The sequence below is a fragment of the Pinus tabuliformis genome, chromosome 5_2 (genome assembly GCF_031772625.1).
Source record: "Pinus tabuliformis cultivar Carrire ecotype Pingquan chromosome 5_2, CPIR1, whole genome shotgun sequence".
NCBI lineage: Eukaryota > Viridiplantae > Streptophyta > Pinopsida > Pinales > Pinaceae > Pinus > Pinus tabuliformis.
The window spans coordinates 486,954,998-486,966,073 of NC_142306.1; the positions used below are offsets into that span (position 1 = coordinate 486,954,998).

The window sequence follows — 11,076 nt, forward strand, 5'->3', positions numbered from 1 at the left end:
ACTTGAGCATATGTACGAATCATATAAAACTCCACCATATGCATTCACCATATGCGTTCACCATATGTGAGTACCATCATATAAAGCAATTGTTTATATAAAAAAACTTGAGCATATGTACGCATCATATAAAACTCCACCACATGCGTTCACCATGTGCTCAACAATGCGTTTCAACCTTTTTTTATGTTTTAACATATAAAACACAACATTCTCAACGCACCTCTTGTTATTAAATATATCCACGCATTCTCAACGCAACTATTTAATACGCACCAGAAATTTAAATACCACGCACCAGAAATTTAAATACCAGGTATCAGCGCTCCGTTCATTGCTTAACATACCAGGTACGCACGCTCTATGCACCGTTCAACTCCACGACAGGTTCCCACACACCAGCAGACTCGTGGCAGGCAGCAATCAATTAGCAGGTTCATGCACCAGCAATACCATATCACCTCCAGCGCTCCGGTCAACACAAGTCCACGCTCCAGCAATATACAGCTCCACGCGCGTTGCCAGCAAACGATCCAGGCTATCCTCTCTGCACCAGCACCTCCAACATGCTCTGATACCAATTGTTGGAATTCAGAGGCATAGCAAACCAATTAAACACACAGCAAAATATCAAGCACATAAACACAGTTTTTAACGTGGTTCACCCAACCAATCTGGGCTACGTCCACCAAACATAGGCATCAGGAATTTATTATTCAAATCAGGAGATTACATCATGAAAGCCTCACAAAACTCTCACACTCTCAGCAAACCATCCGAATGGTTGCCTGTTATATAGCCTAGAGAATCTAACAGCCTCATTAATTCCCTCACATCAAATATAGGAGGCGTTAACTCCCTCCCAACAACCTGGAGTTAATCTAGGACCTGAATTCCTATTGTTGTCACCAGCTGAGATTTTTCCTATTTCATTACAAACAGAAAATCTCAACAAAAAGACCATTAGTATTGTTTTCTCAGGTTTAGCTCCTCCTGTTGCTTTCAATTTTGTTACCTAAATTCTAAGAGTGGATCTTTGATCCTTTTCAAGCACAACCCTAAAGCACCATATAGCATAATATTTAGGCACAAAATAAATGCACTAGGATAATTTCAGGAAGCCTTTGATATGTACAAAATACCAGCATTGGAAGAAAGATACATACACAAAACTCAAGAGAGAGGGTGTATGCAAATATGACAAGAAGATTGATGGATGACAGAACTGTATACATGTTGCACTATCTATAATCCATTAAGTATTCATAAAGGTCCATAGAGTTCAAAATTGGAATGCCCATGCACAGGTGACATGCAAAAGCTTGTTTAACTTGGCTTTTCCAAATAAATCTCATCCAAAGAAGGAAAGTTGTTAAACTAAAATATGGGAGAATGTGTCCAAAGACAAATGAGATGGAAAGAGAGATGTGATATATTAATGAGATGCATAATTATAAACAATCTTGATGTTGTATATATTTATCTATTAATAGTGTTCCATTATTCTTGTTAGGAACCACTCACACAATCTCATTAATAATATTAACATAAATGCCATTTATTATGTATGAATTATTTCTCACTTTATGATAATACACTATTACTCTTATACATCACATTTGTTATCCATAGAAAAAATAAACATTACAATGTCTAACACCCTATTTTAATGTTTATTTTTTTTCTCATTAGTGGTAACAACTCTTGGAATTTAAGATGGTTGTTACTTGATTTTGAGACCTGCAATAAATCAATTCTATCTCTTTGTTATGCACTTTTTCTTTGATGTAATGATGGTGAATTTTGACATGTTTTATTTTTAAATGATAGATTGGATTCTTTGTCATCTTGATTGCATTTTTATTGTAACAATGTAATGAAAAAAATTCTATAGTGAAGGGAAGGTACATGTGGCATTCAAGCAAGAAGAATATAGGTTTAAAGAGTATGGTAGTGAAACTGAGGCGATGAAAGTCAAATTCAAACTATTTTTTGCATAGTGATTCCTCTCCAGATAATCCTTAGCGCTGCTTTTTTATCTGGCATAAAAATTGAGGAATCCAACTAGAGGTTGTTGTCAAATGCCAAGTATTTAGGCTATTCTTCTCCACAATTATGTACAGATGGCACAGTTATTTTGTTGAGTAGTTCTTTTGTACCAGTGTGAAGAAGATTAACTCCGTTTTTCTTTTCTCAAATGGAAGTTGCAGAAACAAATTTATGGTTGTTGTCAAATAGTTGGAGCCACTTTTATTGATAGTCATATAGAGGTGAGGGTAGTGCTTTTGTTCTAGTGTGAAAATGGTTTTGTTGTAAATACTCAATCTTTTATTTATTTCTTTCTTTTTGATTTGTAAAATGGATCTGTTAAGGAGAGACTTACAATTGTCTACAAATGAGGAAGCCTCAAATGTGAATAGGTAACCAGAGCAAAGGGTGGTCATTGAAACTATTTTCAATATTTCTGAGAGTTAGTTTGTAATGAAATTATTAGAATGTACCAGCCTGAAAAATGTATCCCTGATTCAGGGTATCTTTAAGAATACCTTGCACTGAGATTCAAGACAAAGAACCTCCTTTGCATGATCAACAGGAAGAGAAAGCAGTATTTGCTTCTACATTGAAAAAATATGAGCGTAGTGGTGATTCTATTAGTGGACTAGAGACCACCTTGCAGGAAATTTGTGCAAGATCTTCGAAGATATTTTTTCACTTCAAATGTCGCGTTCACCAAACCTAGCAATAGACTATTTGCCATGTTGGTGAATGTTGAACAGTTGTAGGCGCGAAATTAATTTCCAATACAGAGGAAGATTGAATCGCCAATGCAATGAATGAAGTCCTAGATCTCTCACTGGTGGATACGCCCTAGTCGCCTGCTTCTGGATACAATACATAGCCCTCCCATTCTCCCAAGCGGGACGACTTTATATTCAAACCCTCAGAGGAAGGGAGCAAGACATCCTCCTGTCTCAGGTTCTTGGTATCAAATGCAGTAGTGGGATGGACTATTGGGGAGGGTGGTGCTGCTGTTAGTTATTTTCAGTCAGAATCAGGGGCTAGCATTCAGTTCTCACGCAATCATGAGTATTTTCCTGGAACAACTGATAGGATAATATTAGTGACAGGATCCATCAATGAAATACTCACCACAATTAATATCATTCTCCAGAAATCGTTGAGCGAGGCTAACGATTAAAATGATGTGGATGAGAAGTCAAGTAAAGTTAGACTGTTTCTTCCAAATTTTGTATGTGGTGGCATAATTGGTAAGGGAGGAGCTACAACCAAATCATTCATTGAATATTCAATAGCCAATATTAAATTGTCTTCCCAAGACCAAATCTTGCCTGGTGTCAGTGACCGACTTGTCACTATAACTGGTACTTTGAAGCAACAACTATGAGAAATCTTCCTTATTGTTTCAAAGCTTGCAGAAGATCCTAATTATGCACAATATGCAAATGCACCACTCTCATATACAGGTGGAGGTGTAGTTAGATTGCAGGGAATTCCTGGTGGTTACACTCCAGTTGGATATGGGTTACCAAATTATGGATCCAGTGTATGTGGAGTTAATTCACAAAATAATAAGGGTTTGATGGCACCATTGCTTGCACTGAGAAGTCCCGTTCCAATTGGTATGCCCCTAGTAGAAACAAGTACACACACATAATTTAGGATGGTTATTCCTGATGAGTTTGTTGGCGTAATAGTTGGTCGTGTTGGGAGGACCATTCTTGAGATTCAATAGGTCAGTGGTGCCAAAATAAAAATATCAAACCATGGAGATTTTATTTCTGGTACAAATGGTAAGGAGGTGACAATATCAAGTCTAGTTGATGTTTTCCAACATGCTCGGCATATGTTGGAGCATGTACTCTCTTTTAGTTTGGAAAGATGAGACATTTTAGTTTGTACAAGGCGGGGGACATTGCATGGATGTGTTATTGAGGAAACAATTTTCATCTATACTTAAATATTTTATAAAAAAAGGAAATGGATCAGAAGTGTATTTTTTATTACATGACCAAGAAGAAAATTTTGGCTTATTGCTCTATTTTCAGCCTCGCAATTTTCTACAGTGTGTTAATTTTAAGCTCTTCATAAAAGAGCCAACGGATGATTCTACTTTCTAATGTACTTTGGGATTTTTTCATTGTTCATATAGACAGTGAGATGTACTAAATTGAATATGCAAATAATGGATGCAGGCTTTAAAAACGCTAGCTAAGCAATATGAAATAGGAAACACTCAATTCACTTTCATAAAAATGTCATTTTTTAATATTAATTCAGGAATTGATTTGACCCAATTATGATACTGCACTTTCATGGTTGAATTGAAATAGACTATCTTCCATTCCCTTATGTTGAGCAAATTGTAACCCACCATGACTTTTCCTCACAATCCCCAATTCTTCAACCCTTGCAGCAACCAATTTTACTGAGAAATTGTGGCCATTACCAAAAGATAAATCAAACCCTTGTTATTGAACAATCTTGTATTAGCACAATAAGAAAGTACAAAGAACTAGGAGTTATAGTGGATTGTTGTTTATAAGTGTGGAGGTGTACTGTACTCATTTTCAGTTTCGGAAACCAATACATTTTAGTATTGTGTTATTTAAATCAGGTTAGGAATCTGTTAATTTCGAGATTTAATTTGGCGAAGTGGGTTGGGAAAAAAGGAAAGGCCCTATATATCACCAAATTGTTCCAAAAATAAATCAGACCACTGTTATTACATTCCACGGAATTTTAACTTACATTGTTTATGGTTCCAAGGCCGTGCAAAATTGAGCCATGCATATGTAACATTTGCACTCAACCTCCAGTTTTGGAAATTAGGATTGCATATGTAACACTTGCACTGGGCCTCCATTTTTTGAAATTAGGATTACATATGTAACACTTGCACTCGGCCTCTATTTTTGGAAATTAGGATGTATTTTGTTCTTTTGTATACAAAATTTCAAGTTGTTGGCTGGAAATACACACAGCTATTTAATGTTATTTAATAATTCACTTTTAGCACATGCAAATACTCAAAACGTTCAAAAATATTTATTTTGTCTTAAAAGGTTATAGGTTGAAATCTAAAAGAAGGTAAGTCATGTGTATCATTGTAAACCATAATAGTTAAATTCTTGTGTGGAAGAGGTCCCTTTTTCCACAAACAAGGGGTTTTCATATACCAATTTGGTGACTAGAATATGCAAACACTCAAGGGTTTTATATTATAATTTGAGCGGGAGAGAAAAGAACTCTAAGATTTTGCAGGTGCATCTATCTTTCAACAAGCTTACTGGATTCATTCCTTCAGATCTATGCGTTGGTGGGAAGTTACAGATATTTCTTTTGTTTTACGCTGGTGGGAACAGGATCTCCAAGGACAGTTTTGGTGCTAAAAGCCCATGTTTTAGGTCGAATTTTGTAATAAAGTTGTAAAGTCTCCGCATTTTTTCATTGCGGAATGCGAAAGTGTCGTGAGTCATAAAGGGTTGCTCACCCTTATTTTTGTAAAGTAAATTCGGCGGTAGAGATCTACCCATGGTCCACGGACCATGGGATTGTATAAAAAGAGCTAAGTAAGTAAGCTCTAAGGAGTCATCAATAGTCATGGAAATGTAGAAGAAGTCTTGAGCAATAAGGAGAGAAATCTAAGTTTCGGGTCGTAACATAGGTAGAGGCTCTATAGTTGAGTGTGTAGAGGCCTAGGGTAGAAGTTTGCAGCTGAGTGCGCGGACCCCTGCAACTGTGTGCGCACGGTGGATAGAGTCTGTACTCATCTGAAGATATCAATAAAGAGAAGCATTCCACAAATTTTGCGTCTTTGTTTCCTATTAACGCATCTTGTCATAATATGTATGAATTTCATTTATAATGCTTATGTGATGTGCACATGTATGTAATTACATTGGTTAATTTAACGCAAGTAAGAACATCTGTTTACGTGGTGCTAACTGTGATTGTTTAATAAGATAAGTAACATACTTGAGCTAGTTTGGAAATCTACATGATACACTGCCCTAGCAGCGCGAAAGTACTTGAACCGCAAGTTAAGGCTGCACGAAGGCCGATCGTAACACTTCACGGAGGTACCGAAGGACGGAGTAAAGGGTTAGACAAACAAAGCCCTAGAACACAACGACCTACGTGAAAGAAGGAATAGAAGGAATAAACTGACACCACGACCATCTCAAGGTGCGGACACTTGGTTCCAACATCCCCCCATACTGCTTCGGGTGAGACTTCAGTCCGCGCTTTGTGGGCTGATGCCGAAAGGGCCAGTAGTGTAGGGATTTGTTTAGCTAACTAATGTCGAACATAGGTTTGGCCCCACCAAGCCAATAGATGGTTCCGTTGCCGGGACCAAAATCTACATAAGAGATGTGTGATGTGATATCACTGGAATCAACTAAGAAAGAGATTAGAGACTGGTTGGATAGGAAGATCCATGAATTTGCGATGCGGGAGAACAGAAATCCACAACTAAAAAAGGAACAATGGTTGGATAGGTACCTATATATAAATATCCATGAGATCTTCTTCTTTTCCTTTTCGGTTGAGTTATACGAGTGGATCCTGAAGCTAGCAGATAGTCAAGGAAGGTGGAGACTTGACGGTCCTATTGTTTCGACCCCGAAGCTAGTACAGAAATCGGAAGCATCCAAGGATAAGATCGCCCGCACTGTCGATCATTGGCATGATCGCATCGTAGGGGGATTTGTGACTGAATTCGCGGTCGATACCTCAGTTAGCTACAACGAGGCGGAGCGACGTTTTTTTAAAGGAACATGAGGTAAGTACTTAAAGTCTTTGAATACTTGGATTAAGATGTTATTGTGAAAAAAATGGGTTATGTAGCTACCTTGATGTTTGGAGCTACGTGAAGCGGAAAGACTTACAGGAATGAAGGAAGAAAGGGTCCTGAATATAGTCCATTGATTTCACCTCCATTGGGTGACGAAGAGGGAGTAGCGCAGGGTTCTCCGTGAAGTGCTATTCAATTAATAAGACAAGGATTCCTACGACTGCCACCTCCACCCACACCACCTCCAACTTCACCACCATCACCTGCGACTTCACCTGTACCACCTCCACCTCCACCGCAGTTCAACATGGAAAATTCAGTGAAGCTGCCTTTGTTTAAAGGCTTGGGAAATGAGGACCCAAACTAGTTCTGGTTTGTCGTAAAAGCTGTATGGGAAGCTCAAGGTGTCATAGATGATCACCTGAAGAAGGAAACACTGGTTAGTGCTATGTAAGATCGTGCACTAACCTGGTACATTAAATACTGTAATGATAATCCAAACTCTAGAGTGGCAGACATCCAAACCGCGCTGAACAAAGAATTCAATAGGCCTAAATCTGAGGCATAGTCAATTGTGGGGTTCAAATAAATTGCAATGAATCCAGATGAGACACCTTGGGAATTAGATCAGAGGTTGAAGTGTCAAATCTACGAAGCTAATATGAACTTAACAAACAGACAACATCGCAAGTGGTTTGTGGCTTTGCTCCTGCCACACCTAAGGGTTGCGCTGTCACAATAGAAGATAATGACTCAGGTAGAAGCCTTGGAGATTGCAATGAGCCTGCATGAAACACCGATGCAAGATCCAAATCTGGGGGTTCAGTAGATCTATGAGCAGTTGACAAATCTTTGCCTTGAAATGCAAAGTTTGAAGCAGGATAGAATAGTTCGACCAGAGTTGCGCGAAGAAGTATGGTGCCTGAAATGCGAGGGTCAGGGGCATGACAAAGACCATTGTCTAGTCTTTGCGAACTACATTGTAGGAGGGCGACCTATTCCTTTGAGGCCATAAGCTCAAGCAAGACCAAACATGAGGCCTGCATTGTGGTGCGCTATATGTCAGGTAGCAGGAAAACATGCCACAGATAACTATCATTTGGTGCAGAAGCTTGTATAGACACCGCAAAAATTGTTTTGTAACTTCTATAGGTCGGTAGGGCATGATGAGTGCAACTACAGAAGCTATGAATTGATGATGGATATAACAACCACCTATAGGGTTCAGGCAGAAATGTAGCCCCCTGACCAAAGCGCAGGGATGGCGTGAACAGGCTTTCTGGGTGCAGACGAGGCCGAGGCAGAGGATGACTTGGCAAAGGTCGGGGACAACTGATCTGCTACAATTACATAGGACTAGGACATTATGCCCGCGATTGCACTAACCCTCTACATCTATCGTGCAAATATTGCACTCCGTTTGATCATGAAATGGAGGACTGTCCTACGCTGATAGCAAGGATACGCAACAAAGGGGTGCTACCACCTCAGATGACTCATAACCTGTAGATGATGAGGTTGAGCCGCACGAAGATCATTCGAATGTGAATATAGTGCTCCGAAGTGGAATCAGAACAGGAGATGATAAGGGGAAACAACTCGAAGATAGTGCATGGGTTTGCAAAGCTCCAGTGAAAGAGGTTGAATGTGATTTGAAGCGTGCACGCGAAATGTTCATGGAAGCAAAGAAAAGCTTCACTGAGGCCTCCACCTCAGGGAGCAAGGATAAGCATGAACATGAGATGGACCCTTCTATGCTTACAACCTTCCTAAATACCTGCATGAAGTTGTTGCGCAATAGCAAGGCTTTTAAAGGATTACATGATCTTATAAATAGATGTGCCAGAAACACTCCAGGTGAACCGCGCGTGGTATGAAAGATTGGTAAGCATAAAACAAGAACAAGACGAGAGATGAGGCTGACTGCACAAATAGGAGAGTACAAAATGGATTAGGTTATTTTGGATCTGGGGTCAGACGTGAACGTCCTACTAAAGCAGACTTGCGAATGGATGGGGAGACCCATGTTGCAGTGATCTCGAATTCAGCTAAGGATGGAAAATCAGCAGAAGATCATCCCCATGGGGCGGCTGCAAAGGGTGACTGTAGATATTGAAGGTGCGAGTGCACAAGCTCTCTTTGAAGTAATAGAAATTATGGATGATAGAAACCCCTACCCTGTGCTCCTTGGAATTGATTGGGCTACTAATATGAATGGGGTAATCAACCTAAAGAATTGAAAGATGATATTTGAGAAGAAATCACTCCGCGTAATAGTACCCGTAGATCCTGCTGAAGGATCGTGCTATACTAAACCAATCCACGATTATGAGAGCGATGACGATCTAGACTGTATCTATAAGATAACTGCGCGAGACCAAGATTGGGTGAATCCAACAGTGGAAGGACGAATTGCATGGGATCGCGATAGTTCCTACACCTCAGACTCTGATAAAGAATTAGAGCATTGAAAAAATTGGTTACATGAAGTAACTACACTGAGTTGTAACATGATGACTCAGTCGTTGTGCTGTGTGTCGTCAGAAGCAAGAAATATACCCACTTATGATGGCCTGAATGATGTAGATATATTCTTGGACACATTTGAGAGGGAGATACCAGAGAAGCAACACTTCTAGGCTTTGGACTGGGCACTGTGCGCTACGCTTGCAAGGTGGTGGGGTACGCACAAGGGTACTTTGATGATTGGCGTGAATGTAGGAGGATGATGAGAACATGATTTGGGAAGTCAAAGATACGAATGACAAACAAATATGATGGGCAGGATGATGCGCGTGCACACTTGGCCAAATGGGCTTAGGCTTATGGAGAGAAGCCCCAACCGGAATGGGTGCAATTATTTTTTCACACCCTAGATGTCATCCCGATGAATTGGTACATAGAAATAGAGCTCCACCATGGTATAGGTGAATGGGATATTCTGTGTGAAGGATTCATAATGACATTCAGCTTCGAAGACGAGTTTGACTGTATTGATGAGGCACTACAAGAAGTGAAGGCAACAATCTTTAGGGTACTGCAGGATCCCTTGGACCTGATTCAACTTGATTGGGCTACTCAGTTGAGTCACGCGCTGTAATGCTATAATGTGACCGCTGAGGAAGAGGATGAAGACCCACGAAAGATTAACATTCCTAAAACAGAAGTTCACTGTGAGGTTGAAGGACCACAGATTGAGAATCCTAATATAACATTGCCACTAAAAACTAAACAAGTAAACATTGGTATGGAGGTAGAGTCCAAATTCGTGAAGATTGGAGATTATTGGGATGACATGACAGTGGATAAGGTCATTGAATTACTCCACGAATACCAGGAGTTATTCCCTACCAAGTTTATAGATCTAAAAGGGATAATCGAGGACCTGGGTGTTATGAAGATCACATTGAAGCCTGACACAAAGCCGGTTAAGAAAAGACCTTACCGTCTCAATTCGATGTATAAGGATAAGGTCCGCTTAGAGTTATACAAGATGCTCGCGGTAGCCATCATTGAGCCTGTAGAGGAATCTGATTAGGTAAGCCCAATGATGGTACAGGAAAAGAAGTAGAGGGATGAAATAAGGATATGTGTGGATCTCAGGAAGTTGAATGATGCTTGCGTACATAATCCTTTCCCGACTCCATTCACTGATGAAGTGTTGGAAAATGTAGGTGGCCAGGAAGAATATTCCTTCATTGATGGGTTCTCTGGGTACCATTAGATCAAAATCACACCAGAGGATAGGAGTAAGATGATCTTCATTACTGAGTGGGGGTGTTTTCAGTACACTGTAATGCCTTTCGGATTGAAAAATGCGCCTGTGATTTTCTCGTGCATAGTCATTACTGCATTCAAGGAATTTATTCATAAGTTCCTGGAAGTGTACTTTGATGACTGGACTGTGTTTGGGCTAGTGAAATGCCATGTGGCAAGTTTGCGCCTGATGCTAGATACCTGTCGAAGATACCAGATTGCGCTCAATATGAAGAAATGCCTGTTTTGTGTTCCTTTTGGGACCCTGCTGGGTCATGTGGTTTGTAGACAGGGATTGATGGTAGATCCCACGAAGATCGTGGTGATACTTAACTTGGAAGTGCCGAGGAGTGTGAAGCAGCTACGCACTACCCTAGGACATATTGGATATTATAGGAAGTTTATCAAGGGCTATGCCCAGATCACTGCGCCTATGGAGAAGTTGTTGAAAAAGGATGTCACATTCTACTGGAACGAGGACTGTAAGAAAAGCTTCGATGTAT

The 11,076-nt window shown here is 39.9% G+C and overlaps 1 pseudogene; it reads left to right on the forward strand.

Annotated features, from left to right (window-relative positions):
• The first annotated feature begins 2,830 nt into the window (after positions 1–2,830).
• On the forward strand, positions 2,831–3,904 carry LOC149159818 (protein BTR1 pseudogene; annotated as a pseudogene).
• Positions 3,905–11,076: the final 7,172 nt, after the last annotated feature.